At 56.3% G+C, this 21,787-nt stretch overlaps 1 protein-coding gene across 6 annotated transcripts in view; it reads left to right on the top strand.

Annotated features, from left to right (window-relative positions):
• The first annotated feature begins 14,839 nt into the window (after positions 1-14,839).
• Positions 14,840-21,787, top strand: part of NAV1 (neuron navigator 1) — a 191,854-nt gene continuing 184,906 nt past the window's right edge. For 2 of the 6 annotated variants that reach the window (XM_025285236.3, XM_044942574.2), the window contains exon 1: positions 14,867-15,238. The gene's annotated coding sequence lies outside the window, so the exon portion shown is untranslated. Of the gene's footprint in view, positions 15,239-21,787 lie in introns of all 6 variants that reach the window. The other 4 variants (XM_044942575.2, XM_044942576.2, XM_044942578.2 and 1 more) reach the window with 3 other exon arrangements.

A 21,787-nucleotide genomic window follows, 5' to 3' on the forward strand; every position in this document is an offset into this window, starting at 1 on the left:
ACCTGAATCTGCCTGGATCCGCCGGGATCTCCCTGGATCCACCTGGACCCAGCTCTGCAGTGCTGAGGCTGTGGCACCAGGCGGACAGATGGGCCCACGTTCCTGACCTGTCGCTGTCTTCGTGTTTCCTGAGAGCCCCGCGGGATCTGCAAGAGAAATGAGCCTGACGGCCAAAACGCAAAAGAAAGGGCAGGAAAGTTCACGTGTAAATGTCAGGAGCAGAAAATGTTTGGAAGCAAGATGGGGGCACATCCACCTGGAGAGAAACAAGGGCCCTACAGGGGCATTTACGGGGAAATGTGTTTCCTTCTTCAAGCCCCTTAAACCGTGAACCACACGAATATTCCAGGGAGCTTGGAAGGGGACTCAAGAGGCCCCGGTTTGCTGCTCGGGGATGTTATGAAATTCGCAGAATGACTTTTAAGTGACCTCTTCTCCTTTCCCGCCCCCATCCGAAGGCCACGTGAGGCCACTTCCCCTCCTGAGCTCACCCAGGGGCGGGGCTCACGGCTGCTGTGGGCGGGGAATGAGGGCGCAGAGGGGAGAGGGGGCCGGACGGCAGCCGGGGAGCAGCGAGGCCTGGAGGGCCCCCTCCTGCCTCCTCTGCTCCTAGCCCCTCTGGTTCCCTCTCGCTCTAATACTTTTTTCCGGTTCTCCTGTCCAAGACCCTCCAAGCATGATCGCCTGGCCAGCCAGCAGAGGGGTGAGCGGTTTTAGGCAAGAGCTCCACGGCCTCTGATCCATCAGGGTTGATCAGTGAGGCTCAGGCGGAAGAAAGGATCAGACGATCCAAAGAGAGCGTTTACTCTGCTGTCGGACAGCCGCAAAGGCAGGCTGTGGCTCCGTCTCCTTTGTAACTCACATGCGCCTTGTGTTTAGGTATTTTATGTTTTAGGAACTCCAGCACCGAAAAGTTTCCATTTGCACAAGAACTGTGAGCACGGCTGCCCCCTTCTGGTGAGCTTGTGAATCACAACCTCAGGGGCCTCGGGGTCTCAGCGCCCTTCATCCTTTTTTCACCGGGATCATTTGATACTTAAATTCTTACGACTCTCGCTTGAGACACCCTGGGTTCCTAGCAGAGAAACCCAAAGCCCTGGGCCCTTGGTGGGAGAGAAGGCCTTTGGAGTAGTGGAAGCTTGTTAGGCCCAGGAGCCCCATCCTCCCAGCAGCTCCCACGGTGTGCCAAGCCCGCCTTCCCCCGACAGGTGGGTGCAGGGCGGACAGTGCAGAATAGCAGGGTCTCAGGAGGGACGCGCAGGGCCATGTGGAAACGACGGACTCCCGCCTGCCCACGGCTGCAAAAGGAGCCGCCCCCAAGCCCAGTGGCTTAGACCCACAGCAGACACTCATCTTTCTCTCCACGTTTCTCACTCCATTTTTCTGGGGTTATGGGTTCAGCAGGATAGTTCCTGCTCAGACCACACGAGTGATGCAAGACAGTTGTCACGGAGATGACCAGAGTTGTCTAGTGATGACGGCTGGCCAGAGTTCTCACAGGACTTCCTCGCCGACGGGGCTAGCGGCGGCTGGTGGCTGGGACTCTTAGCGGGAGCCCCACAAGCAAGCTCCCTGGGCTAGGCCGCAAGGACAAGCGTGCCAGGAGGGAGTGCCTGGTCTTTTGCAAACCAGCCTCAGGAGGCGCAGAGCAGTACCTCCCTGAGCTCTGCTGGGGTCATGGAGCCCGAGCCAGCTTCAGGGGAAGTGGACACAGACCGCACCCTCTTTCTGTGCACATGGGGAGGTTCTAGAAGAGCATGTGGGGGGCTGAGAAATACTGTTGCAGCTCTTTCGGGAAAAGACCATTTCCAGAGGCAGGTAGGTTACTCCAGGTGGGTCCCTTCAGTAACTGTCTTCAGGGACGCATTTCCTGGGGAAGAAATCAGTTTTTATACATGGGGTGTTGCTAAGAGGAAACGAGGGTTTAGAGGTATCCACCGAGGATTTTCCTGGTGGCTCAGTGGTTAAGAATCCGCCCGCCGACGCAGGAGACATGGGTTCGACCCCTGGTCTGGGAAGATTCCACATGCTTCAGGGCAGCTAAGCCTGAGTGCCGTAACGACTGAGCCTGTGCTCAAAGCCTGGAAGTACAACCCCGGAAGCCCGAAGCCCAAGCTCCTGGAGGCCAGGCTCCACAAGGGCAGCCAGCTCCACGAGACACCTGACACACCTCAAAGAGCAGCAGCGAAGACCCAGCGCATCCGTAAGTAGATAAATAAAAATTGTTTTAAAAAACAGCTCTTAAAAAAGAAAGAAAAAAGTATCCACTCAGCCATCCTCACTAAGACTGGCCAAACCATTTCACTGCAGAGGAGCCTCCAAAAAGGACCATTGCAGGCTGCACTCCCAGGGGTCCCCAGGGGGCTGTGCCCGTGCCCAGCTGTCCACCAAGGCAAGGGAATAGTGGTCTCTGGGGGGACCTGTGGGTGAGATTCTGCCGAGATGGACTCTCAGAGGGAAGAACTGGGCGGTGTCGCCACAGCGAGTGGCCAAGAAGGGCCGGAGCCTCGGCCCGGCCGGGGCCCTGTGAGCAGCTGGCTCAGCAGGAAGCAAGCAGCAGGCGCATGGAGAGAGGTGAGACTGCGATCACTCAGAAGCCCCCTGCGGGTGTCACACAGAGCAGGAGCAGCCCTCTTTGGGGACGGAATTGTGTCTTGGTCAAATTCTGCGTGCACGACGCCTGGGTAAGTATCCTATCAGAGTTAAGTGAATAAAGGAATGAAGAAAAGGAAAAAAAGGAGGGAAGAACAGAGTTAAATAATAATAAAATATATTATTATTTAAATAATATTAACATAATAATAATAATAATAAATATCTCTGCTGGTTTCCTAGTCACACCTGATCTGGTCAGTCCAGGAGAGCCAGGGGACTTCTGGAAACATCCATGACTCGTCCAGAGTTAAAATAGTGTATGCGTGCATAGCATGTACCGTGGTAAAAGTGTGAAGACAGGCACAGGAAGAGTTAAGGCTAAGTGCAGACTAGCGGCCCTCTGTGGGAAGAGAATTGGAGAAGGAAATGGCAACCCACTCCAGTGTTCTTGCCTGGAGAATCCCAGGGACGGGGGAGCCTGGTGGGCTGCCATCTATGGGGTCGCACAGAGTTGGACACGACTGAAGTGACGTAGCAGCAGCAGTGGGAAGAGAGAAACCAGCAGAGCCGGGGGAGCTCAAACTGTGTTCTTGAGTTGCTTTATTTCTTACACTGGACGGTGCTTACAGTTGTGGTCATTAGAATTTATGTGTTGACGTGACTGGGCCCAGGTACTTGGCCAAAATTATTCTGGATGCTTCTGTTTTCAATAATTCTCATTACTTTTTGGCTGTACCTCCCAGCATGCAACAGCTTGGTTCCCTAACCAGGATCAACCTGCAGTGGAAGCAAGGAGACTTAATCACTGAACCACTTCCCTCTTTGGGGACAGAACTGCTCTGGGGGAGGCCCTCTGGGTGTTTTTCGATGAGATTAACATTTAGATTAGTAGACTGAGTCAACCAAATTGCCCTCCCTAATGTGGGTGGGCCTCTTCCGTTCAGTCAAGGCTCAGTTCAGTTCAGTCACTCAGTCGTGTCCAACTCTTTGCCACCCCATGAATCACAGCACGCCAGGCCTCCCTGTCCATCACCAACACCCGGAGTTCACCCAAACTCATGTCCATTGAGTTGGTGATGCCATCCAGCCATCTCATCCTCTGTCGTCCCCATCTCCTCCTGCCCCCAATCCCTCCCAGCATCAGCGTCTTTTCCAATCAGTCAACTCTTCGCATGAGGTGGCCAAAGTATTGGAGTTTCAGCCTCAGCATCAGTCCTTCCAATGAACACCCAGGACTGGTCTCCTTTAGGATAGACTGGTTGTATCTCCTTGCAGTCCAAGGACTCGCAGGAGTCCTCTCCAACACCACAGTTCAAAAGCATCATCTTCAGTGCTCAGCTTTCTTCACAGTCCAACTCTCACATCCACACATGACCACTGGAAAAACCATAGCCTTGACTAGACGGACCTTTGTTGGCAAAATAATATCTCTGCTTTCTAATATGCTATCTAGGTCGGTCATAACTTTCCTTGCAAGGAGTAAGCGTCTTTTAATTTCATGGCTGCAATCACCATCTGCAGTGATTTTGGAGCCCAGAAAAATAAAGTCTGACACTGTTTCCCCATCTATTTCCCATGAAATGATGGGACCAGATGCCATGATCTTAGTTTTCTGAATGTTGAACTTTAAGCCAACTTTTTCATTCTCCTCTTTCACTTTCATCAAGAGGCTTTTTAGTCCCTCTTCACTTTCTGCCATAAGGATGGTATCATCTGCATATCTGAGGTTATTGATATTTTTCCTGGCAATCTTGATTCCAGCTTGTGCTTCATCCAGCCCAGCATTTCTCATGATGTACTCTGCATATAAGTTAAATTAAGCAGGGTGACAATATACAGCCTTGACATACTCCTTTTCCTATTTGGAACCAGTCTGTTGTTCCATGTCCAGTTCTAACTGTTTCTTCCTGACCTGCATACAGATTTCTCAAGAGGCAGTCAGGTGGTCTGGTATTCCCATCTCTTTCAGAATTTTCCACAGTTTATTGTGATCCACATGTTTTCCAAATTTGCTGGCATATTGAGTGCAGCACTTTCACAGCATCATCTTTCAGGATTTGAAACAGCTCAACTGGAATTCCATCACTTCCACTAGCTTTGTTCTTAGTGATGCTTTCTAAGGCCCACTTGACTTCATATTCCAGGATGTCTGGCTCTAGGTGAGTGATCACACACCATCGTGATTATCTGGGTTGTGAAGATCTTTTTTGTATAGTTTTTCTGTGTATTCTTGCCACCTCTTCTTAGTATCTTCTGCTTCTGTTAGGTCCATACCATTTCTGTCCTTTATTGAGCCCATCTTTGCATGAAATGTTCCCTTGGTATCTCTAATTTGAGATCTCTAGTCTTTCCCATTATGTTGTTTTCCTCTATTTCTTTCCATTGATCGCTGAGGAAGGCTTTCTTATCTCTCCTTGGTATTCTTTGGAAATCTGCATTCAAATGGGAATATCTTTCCTTTTCTCCATTGCTTTTCATTTCTCTTCTTTTCACAGCTATTTGTAAGTCCTCCTCAGGCAGCCATTTTGCTTTGTTGCATTTCTTTTCCATGGGGATGGTCTTGATCCCTGTCTCCTGTACAATGTCATGAACCTCTGTCCATAGTTCATCAGGCACTCTGTCTATCAGATCTAGCCCCTTAAATCTATTTCTCACTTCCACTGTATAATCATAAGGGATTTGATTTAGGTCATACCTGAATGGTCTAGTGGTTTTCCCTACTTTCTTCAATTTAAGTCTGAATTTGGCAATAAGGAGCTCATGATCTGAGCCACAGTCAGCTCCTGGTCTTGTTTTTGCTGACTGTATAGAGCTTCTCCATCTTTGGCTGCAAAGAATATAATCAACCTGATTTCAGTGTTGGCCATCTGGTGATGTCCATGTGTAGAATCTTCTCTTGTGTTGTTGGAAGAAGGTGTTTGCTATGACCAGTGCATTCTCTTGGCAAAACTCTATTAGTCTTTGCCCTGCTTCATTCTGTATTCCAAGGTCAAATTTGCCTGTTACTCCAGGTGTTTCTTGACTTTCTACTTTTGCATTCCAGTCCCCTATAATGAAAAGGACATCTTTTTTGGGTGTTAGTTCTAAAAGGTCTTTGTAGGTCTTCATAGAACCATTCAACTTCAGCTTCTTCAGCGTTACTGGTTGGGACATAGGCTTGGATCACCACGATAGTGAATGGTTTGGCTTGGAAACGAACAGAGATCATTCTGTCGTTTTTGAGATTGCATCCAAGTACTGCATTTCGGACTCTTTTGTTGACTACGATGGCTACTTCATTTCTTCTGAGGGATTCCTGCCCACAGTAGTAGATATAATGGTCATCTGAGCTAAATTCACCCATTCCAGTCCATCTTAGTTCGCTGATTCCTAGAATGTTGACGTTGACTCTTGCCATCTCCTGTTTGACCACTTCCAATTTGCCTTGATTCATGGACCTGACATTCCAGGTTCCTATGCAATATTGCTCTTTACAGCATCAGACCTTGCTTCTATCACCAGTCACATCCACAACTGGGTATTGTTTTTGCTTTGGCTCCATCCCGTCATTCTTTCTGGAGTTATTTCTCCACTGATCTCCAGTAGCATATTGGGCACCTACTGACCTGGGGAGTCCCTCTTTCAGTATCCTATCATTTTGCCTTTTCATACTGTTCATGGGGTTCTCAAGGCAAGAATACTGAAGTGGTTTGCCATTCCCTTCTCCAGTGGACCACATTCTGTCAGACCTCTCCACCATGACCCATGTGTCTTGGGTGGCCCCACACGGCATGGCTTAGTTTCATTGAGTTAGACAAGGCTGTGGTCTGTGTGATCAGATTGGCTAGTTTTCTGTCATTCTGGTTTCAGTGTGTCTGCCCTCTGATGCCCTCTCATACCTACCATCTCACTTGAGTTTCTCTTACCTTGGACATGGGATTTCTCTTCATGGCTGCTCCAGCAAAGGGCAGCTGCTGCTCCCTCCCTTGGACGAGGGGTATCTCTTCAGGGCCACCCCTCCTGACCTTGAACGTGGAGTAGCTCCTCTCGGCCCTCCTGCCTTCGCGCAGCCGCCACTCCTTGGACATGGGGTTGTTCCTCTCGGCCTCTGGCTGACCCTCCCTTGCATAAGAGAGCCTCCCTCTTGTCTCACTGCCTTCAAACTGGGACATCAGCTTCTCCCAGGTCATCAAGCCTGGTGGTCTTCCGACTAGAACTACACCAGAAGCTTGCCTGGTTCTCAGGCCTTGAGACTCAGACTGGAAGTAAACCATTGGTTGCCCTAGGTCTGCAGGCCGCCAGCCCCCTTTTACGAGTCAGCTGTCATAACTGCCTGAGCAGGCTCTTTGCGATCAGTAAATGAATAATGAGTGAATGGATATCCTGTCGGTTCTGTTTGTGTGCAGAACTCTGATGAATGCAACAGGTATGCTTGCTGTATTATTTTCCGTACCTTTAGCATGTCTAAAATATTTCATATAAAATTGTAAATAAATAAATGGCAAGTGGTGTTAAGACATCAGATGCAATAGCAGTCAAGCAGAATGAGAGCTGGGCAGCATACACAAGACTCAGCTCCCAGGAGGCCACGATCGCTTCGCAGGGGCGGCTCAGTGGCACGTGCAGAGCAGACCCGCTGGTGATGGCAGTGGCTGGGGGAGTGTGCACCCTGAGGAGGCTAGCTGTGCAGCGGAGGGAGGTCTGATCTGTGCGAGGGTGGGGGCGGGGTAGAAGAAGGGAGTCAAGGAGGCGTGACCTCACTTCTCCTGGTGGCTTCCACCATAACTCTGTTGGAACTATTGGAGTCTGGTGCTTCTTTGATCCCTGGGAACATTCCAGTAAAGATCCTGGAAATTGCATCCCTAGGGTACACAAAATGATTTTTAAACATCTAACCACAGGCAGATTCTCCAGATGTCAGCTTTCTTGGTAGTGGTTTTCCAAAATGTAACATGAAACCCTCTCATGGAAGAGGAGAGCACAGCCTTAATCACCCCATGTCAGCCCAGGTTCAGGGGACGCAGCAGACCCACAGAGACTCTTTCTCAAAGTTCAATTTTTCCTTTTCTTTCCGGTTAAGTAGCTGAACTTGGCTGGTGGAGTGTTGCTGATGGTTTCTTGGGCAGCTGGGAGCTGACCAGGCCATGGAGGCTGGAGGACACGCCAGCAGCCCTCCTCCCAGAAGCTCAGTCTGGGTTTTATTCTGATTCCTCCTTGGCCTCATTCGAGGAACCCAGAGGGTCCTGAGCCGGGCTGTCTCTTCCCACCCCTCCTAGACGCCTGGCCGGGCCCACACTCGGGTCCGGCGGCCGGCAGGGGTCAGCAGCGTCCCACAGCCAGCTGGGGCCACCGCCTCCCTGGCTGTGGGTCCCAGCGGGTTGGGGTTGACGGGGAGCTTCCTGTGGGGACCTCGCCAGCTCGAGGCTCCCCTCCCTGGTGGGTGTGTGATCCAGATGGTGGCCCCGCTGATTCACCGCCCAGTTCTCTTCTAGGACGTTTTCACGTGGATTGACACATGCGATGCCATGCATGTGTGTGTGTGTGTGTGTGTGTGTGTCTGTGTGTGTGTGTGTGAGAGAGAGAGAGAGAGAGAGAGAGAGGAGGAGGAGGAGAGAGAGAACACCCTGTTGAGGTTTTCCCAGGGACCTCGAGTTCCTGGCTGGGTGGGTACCCGGCTCTCCAAGGAGTCTCAGGAAGCCACCGAGCTCCACCCCGCCCCCTCAGCTGGAAAGGGGGCCCTCCGCCCGGCACCCCCTGCAGAGGTCTCTGCAGACGAGCCACGCAGCCAGCTCATCCCTTGTTTGCAGACTCACCCCCCAACCCACCCCCACGGCCCGCTCTCTCCCGGCTCCGGTGGCCTCTGCCCCACCCCACACTGCTGCTCCAGCCTGCCCCTGCCTCCAGGATGACCCCTGGCCTCCCCACACCGGGGTGGGAGTGGGCAGAGAACCAGAAGCCCCCATGGGACAGCTGCAGGGCTGGACGCAGGCTCAGTCTGTGCTAGATGCAGGCCCAGCCCCCTCCAGGCAGCCTCCACACGCTGGACAGGCAGACGCCGTGCCTCCTCGCCTGCAGAGGAAGACGCTGGCCTGCCCTCCCAGGAGAAGAGCAGCTGACCCGGGCGGCAGGTGCGGGCCAGTGGGCATTCCGGCTGCCGCAGGCCACGTCTGTAACCAGGGAGGGGCAGCCGCAGCCACCAGCAAGCACACACGCCACCCCAAGCCGGGGGGATGCCCCAAATGTGGGGGACCAGGGTCAGCACTCATAGAGACCCTTCTCCCGGCACCCCAGGGAGGGACCCCCCTGCAGCCCCGGGGCCGGAGCCCTGTCCTCCCATCTCTGCCCAGCCCTCTGGCTGCAGCGATTGCTGCCTCCTCCCTGGCAGGGGAGGGCGGCTTGGCCCAGCCTCTGCGGGCTGGATGCAGCTCCTGCAGGGAAGTCCTGGAAAGAAGGCTCTCCATACATGCACATGACCTCTCATCATATCCGTGCTTCAAACTGCAGGCAGATAAAGGGCAGGGGGATATTCGGGGCTCCTGGTGTGAGCCAGGTGCTGGGTCCAATGTCTCACCAACATCATCTCATCAAATCTGCCCAACAACCCTGCCATGTGTGTATTGTCAAGAGCCGCTGTCTCCCAGGGGACAGATGCCGGTCGTGGTCACTTCATACAATCAGGATGCAGTGACCTGACTGCAGCTGTTGACTCCATGGGGCTTCCCTGGCAGCTCAGACAACGAAGAATCTGCCTGCAGAGCAGGAGACCTGGGTTCGATCCCTGAATCGGGAAGATCCTCTGAAGAAGGGCATGAATTCTTGCCTGGAGAACCCCACTCCAGAATTCTTGCCTGGAGAACCCCAAGGACAGAGGAGCCTGGTGGACTGCAGTCCATGTGGCTGCAAAGAGTCAGACATGATTGAGTGACCAACACACACACACACACACACACACACACGACTGCACAGCTTGTGCTCTCTCCCTAGGGGACGGGCCTGAACCCTCCCGTTTCTGGGTACATCCCACCCTGGGGCCCATCCCCTCTTCCTGGGGAGCGAATTCCCTCCTGCCCCCACCCTCCACCTCTGCTCAACATAGCCAGAGTCACCTCTACAAAGTCATCACCAGGTTCATTTGGCAACTCACGCCCCAACACACCCTATCGCTGCCCCTGGCACCAGAGGGGTCCCCGTGGCCTCCAAATCCTCAGGGGCCACGGCCAGCCCACCCTGTGGGTGACAGCTCCCAAGCCAGCTCCCGCCTCCTCCCGTCCAGCCCCCTCCCGCAGCCCTGATGCATCTGAATCTTTCCATCCTCTGCCTTCCGCACACCTCGGTGCTCCTTCTCTTCCCTCTTAAGACACTTGTGTTCTGGCCTCATTGTGTGACTTGTGGGACCTCAGTTCCCTGACCAGGGACTGAACCCAGGCCCCTGGCAGTGAGACCATGGAGTTCTAACTACTGGTCTGCCAGGGAATGCCAAGACACGTCTTAATGTGTTAAGAATAATTACTGATATATTAAGGGCATCTTACCACCTTACTCGTCATCACGTAAGTAATACCTGGATACGCTCTCCTTGTAAAAACAACCCCAGCAACACACACATACAGGAAGAATTAATAAGCCCCTGGGTGACTCTCTTCCAGCAGGAACAACTGCTGCAGTTTGGAGACTTTCCAGAGCTCTCTGAAAACGTTTCATACAGGTATTAGTATAGTGCTCATAGAAATACATGGTTTTGTGTGGCATCTTTTGCCATAACTTGGATCACAGTGTGCAAACTGTTTTGCAAATTTTATTTCTCTTAATGCAGAGCAATAAGACCCTGCAATGGTGTCGTGTAGGCTACTAGCTCCTGTGCAAGTTCTGGGGAAACGCTGTGTCTTACTGAGGCCTTGAGAGTCTAGCGTGGGCTCTGCTCTCTGTCACATGGGCAAAACTGACTACACAATTTACAGGGGCTTGTGTGAAAAACATGTGGGATCCCATGTTTAAAAACTTGTTAGGAATTTGAAGATGGCAACAGCAAAGCATTAAAGTGCACACGGATCCTCCTCGGTGTGGGGTCTGTGTGACCACACAGGTCTTCTGCCCACGAAGCTGGCCAGCCTGTGGGTGCTCTGAGTCCGCGCATCCTCTGTCCCGACCACGGACATTCCTGCCACAACCGCCAGCTAGGGCCCTGTCCCTGGTCCATGTCCAGCTTTCCGAAACTGCGCTCTCTGCTCCAAGGCCAGAGTCCTGAGCCTTCTGCCTCCAGCACCAGCAAACTCCTGTGGGCCGTGCCTGCTGGTAAGCATTTCCGAGGGGGTCCCCACAAAGAGCGGGGGTGCTGGCAACATCACCCCGAGCCTCAGGTGAGGGTCCTGTGGGAGGTGAGATGCACTGAACCACCACCGGAGAGCCCTGAGTTCTAGTCCAGCCCTGCTGCTCAGTTTGCTCCGGTTCCTGAGTGGTACGCAGCTGGACTTCCTGGCACCTCAGTTTCCATCTCTGCTGAAGCAGAGAATGAGGTCTGACATTCTCCCAGGCCACGCCAGATCTGCACAAAGGTGATGCTAAGGGGCTGGCATGGTAAAAACTGACTCAGTTACCATGTGCCACTTGCAGGCCCATCTCATGCTCCAGACAGGCCTGAGGCAGGCACCACTCTTTCCATGTCACAGGCAAGGGAGTTGAGGCTCATTCATGCTCGAGACAGGCCTGAGGCAGGCACCGCTCTTTCCATGTCACAGGCAAGGGAGTTGAGGCTCATTAAAGCAATTGAAAGAGGAAGTGTCCAGGGGGCGGACGCGTTCTAGAGCCCAGTGTGGTCACGGCTGAACACCTCTGCAGACAGAGCACAAGCCACGGACCCGCAAGCTGACGGGGTGAACTTTCAGTATGTCAGCTACACCCCACAAAGCTGCATGAGCAGAGAGAAAGAAGGAAGCGTTTGCAGCCGGGGGTGGGGCGGGGGGGCCCGTCCCCTCATTCTGCGCCAACGCGCCGGGAGCGTGGGCTGAGCCCCGGGCTGCCCGCCTGCGAGTCCAGCTCCAGCGCCGGCTGGCTGGAGGACTCGGGCAAGACCGCGGCCTCAGTTTCTTCACATGTAAAACAGAGACGAAGATGAGAGCGCTGTGAGGCGTGCAGGGCGGTCTGCAGGGCAGGGGTGGAAGCACAGCTCTGCGGCTGCCCCAGCAGAGCTCTGAGGCCTGGACTGTGACAACCGTTTCAGATCGGCTCCAGCCAGAGCCGGGCGCCCGAGAGGGGACCGCCTCCGTGCCCAGCCCATGCATGCCCGGCAGGCCCTCCCCGCCCGGCATCTGGAGAAGCCATCTTTGGGCAGACGGAGGACATGGCTCACATCCTGGGATGGAGAGCAGCATCTTCCCGCAGGCGCCCTCGGGACCCCAGGAGCTCAGACCATCGACACTGGGCCTGAGGCTGGGTGGCCATGGAGGGCACACCAGCCACACCCACGTGCCCCCACCCACGTGCCCCCACCCACGGGCGTGACACCTGCCCCCCACCTCACAGGTCAGGCCGGAGAGGACAGGGCTTGTTAGCGGACGGTCAGTCTGAGCATGGAGCACACAGGGGGGTTGGGGTGTGGGGACGGCGTCAGACGTGTTTTCTGTCTGACACCCGCGCGTCTCCTGTATGTACTTGGCCCGTGGGACCCACCGTTTCCCTTCCGCTCTCTCACTGAACACCCACCCAGGCCCTGCTGGGGGCGGGGTCCCCCGGTGTCACTTGCTCACCGATGAGCACACAGAGGTTCTGGCAAGGGCCTGGCTGAATGTGCACTCAGTCCTCTGATGCCGGGTATTTTTCCACTGTTCTTCTGAGGAGGAAGCCAGAGAGTCACTGTGATGCTGTTGATCCCGTGCTCAAGGAATAAAGGCACGCACTGTGCTTCCACCCCTGCCCTGCAGACCGCCCTGCATGCCTAACAAGGTGCAGCAGGCCTCGCGGACCACGTTGGGTGTGGGCACTCTGGCCCTGCAAACCCCTGGGGTCCCAGACGTAACACCAGTGAGCATCAGTCCTCAGGGCTCAGGGGGCAGGAGGCAGACGGGGCCGCAGGAAATCAGGCTGGACCTGCAAGTGCCTCTCAAGCCACTCTGAGGCTGCAGGGGTGACAACAGGCTGTTGGGCTGACTTTTTAAAACCCGTTTGTCACATTGACATTAATCCTCTTGTTAACAATCTCCTGCCCTGATTCAGATCAGCCCTAAGCTGGATGGAGGAAGAGGACAGGGCAGCTGTGGGGCTTAAGGAGTCTCGGGGAGGTCAGTAGGGTTTGGAGGACTCCTGGGGTGGGGGAGGGGTGATGCTGAGCCTGAATCCCACTGTCTCCCTCATGGCAAGCCACTCCACCAGGCACCACTCCACTCCCCTCAGCCTCCTCTCCCGGCAGCCAGGCCCTTGCTTTTGCTTCTTATTGATTTTCATATTTAAGGAAAATCCATTTGCTTGATTCAGAGCAACTGAGTCATCATGGGGTTTGGAGGAAAAGTGCTCACAAGGCAGGCGCTTGGCAGAGGCCTCTCCTGGGCGGGGCGGGATCTCGCTTCCCACCCAGACGAGGCTGCATCCGTGGTCCCTGTGGCTCCTCACACGTGGCCCTGTCCCACCAACTGGGCTCACACAGCTTCCGCCCCGCAGCAACCCAGGCCTGGTCCGCTCCTCCCTGCTCCCGCCTGTCCACGTGCTTTACCGTCAAAGGTCCACACCAGGACATGGAGAGAAGGGCTGGGGACTGGTATGATCAGCCACTCACAAATGGGAGGGAAATACTGACCCCACAAGGGAAGAGACTTCATCCTTAGCAAACCACGGCTTTTGCCTTCTCCCCCATTCAGCACCCTGGGAACAGCATCTTCCTGACAGACCAGTGTGGGCGGGGCCCGAGTGCATCCTCAGGGTGAACTAGAGGGCCGCTCAGGGTCTGCTGTGTGGTCCTTGGTCCCCAGGCCTCAGAGGCAAGGAGCTCAGCCAGTCTATCCTGTGAGACTTTGAGACAGGACAGTGCTTCTTCTAAAAGAACCAGGCTCCCCTTTAGAGGCCGGGGGACCTGTGAAAAGCAAGAGATGCCAGTTAGCCCATCACTGAATGCCAAACTGGATGCAGGCTTGCAGGACTGAGAGATCAAAGTAACAACTAAGGTTTACCAAGTAGCGCCAGGCGCTATTCTGCGTGTGCCACCTAGATTATCATGCTTAATCCTCCCAACAACTGGACGAGATGGCAACTGTTATTACCCCGTTTGACAGATGAAGAAACCAAAACGGTCAGAAAGAATCCGTTCAGGTTCCCATGGCTGGTGAGGAGCAGACGGCTTGAGCCGGGCACGCTGCCTTTACACCCACTCAGCCATTACATCCTCAGGGCAAGGACTCGCCTCTGTGTCCCTCTGGGACAGTCTCTCTGTCCCTCTCCCCACCAGAACAGACAACTCATTCCTTTCATGGGCAAAAAAGACATCAAAATCGTTTCCTCTGATCAGTTGAGAACTTCCTCAATGTCACAGGCAGCCCACCGCCTCCTGCGCCTTTATCACCCTCTGTGTGCTCAGCCACTGTGACCCGAGTGACTGGCTGGCCGGGGCTGGGCAGGACTCTGCTGACCCTCTGCCCACAGCAGATGTTGCAGGCGGACATTCGGGGACCTCCCAGGGACCTGGCCCCTGACGATGTCAATCTGCCTGTTCTTTGGAGCTGGCCGCCTCTGGTCCCAGGCTGCTGGCTCCTTGGTCCCACAGCTGCCTTTCTCAGGGGCCAGAGGCTCCAGAAGCTGAGGCCATCTGACCTCCGCAAGCCTCCCGGGAGGCACACGGCCTGGCCCCTACTCCAGCCGGTCTGAGGGTCCACTCGTTTCCTTTCCTCTTCCTGCCCTCCTCCCCGTCCCAGGCCCTAGAAGGAGAGGGGAGAGGCCAGGGTCAGGAGGTGGGATGGAGTCCAGGCGGGAGTTTCACTGAGCACAGCTACTTGCCAGGCCCTGCTTGAGTCTCCCCGCCCCTCTGCCCCCCGCGTCCCACGCCAGACCTAGGGGCAGAGAGGAAGGAAGGGGGCCCCGGGGGAAGGGCGGGGGGCGACCCATCTGTCCCGGCGCCTCCGGACGGCTGACGGCGGGGCGGCCGCAGCCCGAGGGCGCACGGGGCGGGGGCGGCGGGTACCCCAGCCTAGGAAAGGCCCGATTGTGCGGAGGCTTCCTGCCCCCCACCCAGCTCCGCCTTTCTGCGGCCGCGGAGGCGGGACGGAAGGCGAAGGCAGGAAAGGGTTACGGGAATAGCTTTCCAATGACAAAGTCTGGAAGGCCCCTGCGCCTCCGCCCCTCTGTGGGTTCGACTGGCACAGCGCGGGGGGGAGCGGGCGCTCGGAGGCGCAGCCTCCGCCCCTGGCTCGGGGAGGCAGCCGGCGTGTGCCCGGGGCAGCGGGTCAGCAGGCTCCGCCCCGCGCCCGGCCGGGGACGCACTTTGTTCGGGATGCTGCCTCTCTCCGCGTCATGGGCCCGGCGCCGGCGGCTGCCCTAGTGCCACCCGCGGCCGGAACGTGGACGCCGAGACTCCACGGGGCCCGACCCGGCGCGGGAGCCCGAGAACTTTCTTGCGGCGCGGTCCGGATGCGCAGCTGTGCGCGGCGGCGGCACGGAGCCCAGACCCCGGGGCGCAGGCGCGCGGGTGAGTGGCCGGCGCGGGGACCCGGCGGTCGCCGGGGGTCCTGTGGGGCTGGGCATGAGTCCCGGGAGGTGGTCTTGCGCCCGCGGGAGGCTGGGCGCGGGGAGCGGGAAAGAAGCTGGAACAAGCACCCGGGAAGGTCCCCGCGGGGCTGCGCGTCTGTGCAGGAGTCGGCTGGTCGGGGGCGTCCCGGCCCACCCCGTCTTTCTTTCCCTTGTGGTGTAGTTTAAAGGATGTTGAGATCCTACGATCAGAGATACCGGGCGCTATGTTACTACACACACAGGCACACACACGCACACACACACACACACACACACGCATGCACGCACCCTGCCGACATCCTCTTCCATCCCAGCCGAGCGCGGTGAACAGCCGGGCAGGTGACCTTGGCGGCTGAAGCGTTCCCTGGCTCCGGGATGCGCAGAGAAGTGCCCTCGGGCCGGTCCTCGGAGGCCGGCCTTGGCGCGCGCCTGAGATGGCTTCCCGGAGCCGCCGGACTCAGAGCCCACCTAAGGGTGTGTGGTCCCTGTGGTCCCCTTCTGTGCTCATAGCCACCGAGACTGGGCGAGGATAAGGAGCCGGCCGGGTCTGCTCAGGCCGAGAGGGGAGGTGGAGGGGCGGGGTGCAGGGGTGACCCCCGCCCGGCAGACGGGCTCCTCGCCCCAGCGCAACAGAGGAACCTCACTCGGCCTGGGGGAGTCAGGGGACTTTGTTAAGAGATCCTGGGGCGCAGCCGGCGCCCCGTCCGGGCCGCGCATTCCCGCGGCAGTGCCGTTTATCTGGCTTCCTGTTTCAGCTGTTGGGACACCATTGGCTCGTTCAAATTCAATGCTGAGGAGCCTGCGGCCTTGTTCGAGCCGCAGAAGCAGAGGGTTTGCCAGGGTTTGCCTCGCGTGAGCGTCTGGTTCTCCAACGCGGTGTCCGCTGCAACTCACTTCTAATGGGGCCGCTGCCTTCGCACAAAGAACCCTCCCCGAGTGGGCGGAGCTGCGGGTCCCAGGACCTGGGCTCCCTTCAGGTCAGGCAAGAGGACTCCAGCCTGCTTATGCATGCTTTGTTTTTCTTCCTGCTTTGAGTTTGGGTTGTGAGTTTGGGATTAAACTTGGAAATGAGACCAGGAATCACAGTGACTGGGTTTCCTCCCCAGACAAAGCGGCACAGAAGTCTGGGCTTTCAGCAGGGATTTGGGGGGAAAGTTTTTGATCTGTTTGTAGTTCTGTGTCAGCCTGTGTTGCTCACTCCCTGGATAACCTGGGGGCGGGTCGTTCCTCTTGTCGTACCCGGGGAGGACACATGAGGACGTTCTGATCTGCGCTCCAGCCTCTAGTTTCCTGAGCTGCCCAGTTTTAAAGGGAACAGCCCCTCCCGCTGAGCTCCCCGTGGGTGGGTTTCACATTCTGCTCTGTGTGTTTATCTGCCCTCCTGCTAGCTCCTGTCTGACCACCTATAAGGCCCAGCACCTACCAGGCACCTTGTAAGTGTTTTCCTTCCCTTCCCAAACCCGGCCCCCTCCTGAGCCCATGGCAGCGTCTGGCGTCAGCCCAGCTCTGGCCCCAGAATGGCCTGGAATAGAAACATCTCTTGTCCATCTTTTAAAACCCTTCTCTCTTCCTGTTTTCATTTTCCATCAGTATCACTTCCCTTTTCTTTTAAAGTTCTTTTGACTTCTTAATGGGTTTGGCCTTTAGGAAAATGAGTCAAAGGGGTCTCTTCCCATGCCGGCCCCTGCCCTGCCTGCCCTCCCATCCACAGAGGGCACTCGGGGGCCCCTGAGAGGGAGCAGAGCGGCTCTGAGCCGCCCTGCCAGGCTGCAGACGCAGCCAGGCAGGCAGGGCTCCCTTGTGCTGGTCCAGGGCACCTTCTCTCCCAGCCAGCCACCTGTGTGCATCAGAGCGTCCCTCTTCCTGGTGTCGCCAGTCACCTGTGTGCATCGCAGCGTCCCTCTTCCTGGTGTCTCCCTTCCTGGTGTCTCCCTTCCTGGTGTCCCTCTTCCTGGTGTCCCTCTTCCTGGTGTCTCCCTTCCTGGTGTCCCTCTTCCTGGTGTCTCCCTTCCTGGTGTCCCTCTTCCTGGTGTCCCTCTTCCTGGTGTCTCCCTTCCTGGTGTCCCTCTTCCTGGTGTCTCCCTTCCTGGTGTCCCTCTTCCTGGTGTCTCCCTTCCTGGTGTCTCCCTTCCTGGTGTCCCTCTTCCTGGTGTCACCAGTCACCTGTGTGCATCGGAGCGTCCCTCTTCCTGGTGTCCCTCTTCCTGGTGTCTCCCTTCCTGGTGTCCCTCTTCCTGGTGTCTCCCTTCCTGGTGTCTCCCTTCCTGGTGTCCCTCTTCCTGGTGTCTCCCTTCCTGGTGTCCCCCTTCCTGGTGTCTCCATCCAGAGAGCTTAGCAGGTGTCACACAGGTGTAGGCAAGAGAGAGGAGCAGAAACAAGGGAAGGGAGACCATCTCCATGGTGGAAGCAGCCCCCAACTCTGAGAGTCTCGGGACCACAGAGAGGGAACTGGGAGATAACACTTCATCTTTCTGGCCCTGAGTCACAAAATCATCTTTAAAAACACTTCTAGTTCCGTCTTCAACTTAAAAAATCCCCACCAACTTCTCAAGTGGAAAACACCCCCCTAAGAACAATTTCTTGGGCCTGCTTTGCTCCTCCCTGCTCTGGGGAAGGCTGACTCAGGCCCCGTTTCCTGCAAGGGGCTTGGGATTTTGCTCCTAGTTTCCTGTGACTCTTGAGACATGAAGGGAGCCAGATGGCTCCTGGGTCCAGAGACCCAGGCTACTTGGGCCTCCTGTGGGTGTGGCCCATGCCTCCTGCCCGTCCATCCCCATCAAGCGCATTTGCTCTCCTTGGTTGTAATGAGATGCGCTAACAGGCATGAAAAATTAAAGGAGCTGACACAGGCTCCCCCAGCAAGGACCATGAATAACGAGATGTTTCCACCTCAAGAGGCCGCCAGACTGCCCTGATGCTCAGACCTCAGATGCTCTGAAAGCATTCTTAAGTGGTGTTGTTTTCTTAATGTCTTCTTTGGATTATTCACTGCCAGCGTACAGAATTGCCGCTGACTTTTGGGCTCTGATCTTGTCCCCTGAAACATTTCTTTCTTCGCTCTTGTGGCTTCTGTGTGTGGATTCTTTGGGATTTTCTATAGGTAGGGTCGTGTCAACAGTAGAGATACATGTACTCCTTTTCCGGGAAGATGGCTTTTATTTCTGCTTCTCCCCTAATCGCCCTGCTGGAACCTGCCGTGCAGAGCTGAGCGGCCGCGGTGAGAGCCGGCAGCCCCGACCTGTTCCTGATCTGAGAAGGAAGTTTCAGTCCTTACCACAGATTACAATATTTGCCGTGGGTTTTTCATAAATGCTGTTTGTCGTGTTGAAGAAATCCCTCCTAATCCAACTTTTCTCAGTGTCTTTTATCAAACGCGGGTTGGATTCTGTCAGATGACTTTTTCTGTATCAGTTGAGGTAGTCGTGTTTTCTGGTACGTCACACTGATTGCTTCTCTTGGGTTGACGTTCCCTTGAGTTCCTGAGAAAAATCCCTCTGAAACATTTTTTTTTTAACTTTCATTTCTTTTATGTAAAAAACTGAAGAAAATTTGACCAAGTGCTAACATTTTGTAGTTGGGTGGGCTGGTGCATGTTTATTATATTCTTCTTTATAGTTATTATACTTTAATGTTAAAACTTTATTGTGGTTCAATATATATAACATAAAATCAACCACTTAATGACTCTAAGCAGCCGTTCTGTGGCGCTGAGGACATGCCTGCTGCATCGCCGCCGCCACCAGCGCTAGGGCTCCTCTCCGGAAACGGCTGCCTCGCACGCTCCTCCCCTCCCTGCCCGCCCCCACCGACCTGCTTTCTCCTGTGAATCTGAATACTTTGTAAAAACTAGAAAGGTCAGGGCTTGGAGGCATCAGGGGGTTAAAGGACCCCACCCCACCTCCAAAGGGAGCATCTTAGAAGGGAGCGTCTGACTCAGGTCTTCCTGACTTAAAAACACTGTGCCAACCACTGTCCCCACGTCAGAGACACGACCAGCCCAGGTGTACACACGAGCTCACCCAGGTGTAGACAGCAGCTCACCCAGGTGTAGACACGAGCTGACCCAGGCATAGACACGAGCTGACCCAGGTGTAGACACGAGCTGACCCAGGCGTAGAAACGCGCTCACCCAGGCGTAGAAATGAGCTCACCCAGGTGTAGACGGACAGGAGCTCGCCCAGGTGTAGACACGAGCTGACCCAGGTGTAGACACGAGCTGACCCAGGCATAGACATGAGCTGACCCAGGCGTAGAAACGAGCTCACCCAGGTGTAGACAGACAGGAGCTCAGCCAGGTGTAGACACGAGCTCACTCAAGTACAGACGTGAACCGACTCTGGGTCTTCCGGGGGCCGGGAAGACACAAGGCCACCCCGGCATGAGCTGTGTTTCTCTGGCTCGGTGGCAGCCTCACTGGGACCTCAGACAGGATGGGTCCTGGGGCTTCCCTCGGCTTGGCGGAGGCTGCCTCGGTGATTCTGGTGACGGTGAGGGGGAGTGGTTGAGCTGATTTCCTCCCCGGAAGCCCGGGCTGGTCACTCTTGCAGTGACGCTACTCCTCCCTGTCTGGACAGTAAACTGACCCACTTTTCATCCCTCCCCAGATTTTAGAGTCCATTTGTAAACAGAATAAACACCAACTTCTGTAGAATTAAACTCAGAGCTGGAAAGAACCATGTCTTGGAGCCCCGTATTTGCCTTCCAGACATCACGGGCACCTCTAAACCCTCCCCCCAGGGTCCTCAGGCCGGGACCCCTCTGTGGCCTGGGAACCCCCGCAACGGTGTGCTGAAACTGCCTGGTTCTGATGTGGACGCCCTGTTAGGCTTCCTTTTGGATTAATCTGTGGTGGGCATGACTGCCACCCGCTGGTGGAGATCCCAGGTAAAGGGGCCTCCCCGATGCACCCCCGAATGAAGCAGGGCTAGCGGTAAGCCGAGCGGAACAGTGTGGCAGCCATTTAGGGTCTGGACGTGGTGCCGGGCGTGGCCCCGGGCTCTTGCTCCGACCCGTCTCTTGCAGGTCGCGCTCACTGGCGTGATCTCCAGAACCTTCTGGGAAGACGGGTGTCGTCACAGCAGGAACTTGACCGTGAAGCGAGGCGGATTGGGAGTCAAGGTTCAGGTCTTGACTTTGCAGTGAAGTCCTCGGCGTACGGTGGATAGTCCACAAATGTCCACCATTAGGGTCATACTCGGCCCCCGAGCTCGCCAGTGCCGTCCACGGGACGCAGGCAGACCCGGCCGAGGCCCTGCTTCTCCCCAGGAGGGCATGGCGAAAACGCCTGTCTTCTAAGACGCTGCTCCCCACGCTCCTGGTCTCAGCCTGCCCCTTCCGTCACCATGATCCCCGTGGTCTGGCCAGGCTGGGAAATACCCTGGGGGAGCGATTTGGTGGTGGGAGCCGTGGAGCCTTCCCCCTCCCTGGGTCGGTCACCCGCAGGCCAGCTGGGACCACCCGCATCTGGGGGAGGCGGCTCTCTGCTCCCTCTCCTCCATGTGCCCTCCGTGGGTGTCATTGCTTGTCAGCCAGGCGAGGCTGCTATCCCGCCGCGGGCGGTGCCCTCAGGAGCTAGGCGCAGCCGGAGGGCAGGAGGCCAGGGTGGCGGGCATCCTTTGCTCCTTGCTGTTAGCGCTCCTCTGCAGGCCCCTAGTTTTGCAGACCCGGGCAAGGCGTGGAGTAGAGCCTGGGCAGTGCCTCTGCCCAGCTCACTGGTGCAGATGATGGAGTCAGCTGGGCAGGAGGCTGGGCTCCGGGCGCTGCTGAGACGCCAACTGTTCTGTCTGCTCTCCTTGGACAAAGCAGACAGCTGACCTGCCGCCGGGTGCGGCCCTGGCTGGGACCCACCGGCAGCCGCCGACCTGGCCCCGTCTGGGGCGGTTCTGGGGGTCTCGGCCCTCCCCCGCACCCCGCCCACAACACACACACCCTCGGGGGACGGTGGCAGCTCTCAGGTCAGGGCTGGCCCCGATTCCTCGGCCCTGGGGGCACGGTGGGGCCTTCTGATGTGAGAAGGTTTTTTCCTGATAATGTTTCATTTTGAAAAGATGTCCAGTCAGTAGAGGCCAGTGACTGGCGCAGGGCACGTCTGGGCTCTGCCACCGTCTGGCTCCGAAGTTGCCTCCCTCTCCACCCGCCCTCCCACTCGCTCGGGCAGTCTCCTGAGCCACAGCCCACGCGCTACCCAAGGGCAAGGACCTACAGCCCCACAGTCACCCCAGACGTCACCAAACTGACACGTGTGTCCCCCACAGTCACACGGATGACACTGGGCTGACACACGTGTGTCCCCCACAGTCACACGGATGACACTGGGCTGACACACGTGTGCCCCCCACAGTCACACGGATAACACTGACACACGTGTGTCCCCCTCCACGGGCCGTGTTCACATGCCCCAGTGCTCCCTCCAAAGGGCCGTGCCTCCCTCCACCTGCCCTGTTGGGGTCTGAGCTGTGGATTTCTCTCCCAGAAGAAGAACTGTGGTCACGACCCCTTACACTGGGCC

Source organism: Bubalus bubalis, chromosome 5 (assembly GCF_019923935.1).
Source record: "Bubalus bubalis isolate 160015118507 breed Murrah chromosome 5, NDDB_SH_1, whole genome shotgun sequence".
Lineage (NCBI taxonomy): Eukaryota > Metazoa > Chordata > Mammalia > Artiodactyla > Bovidae > Bubalus > Bubalus bubalis.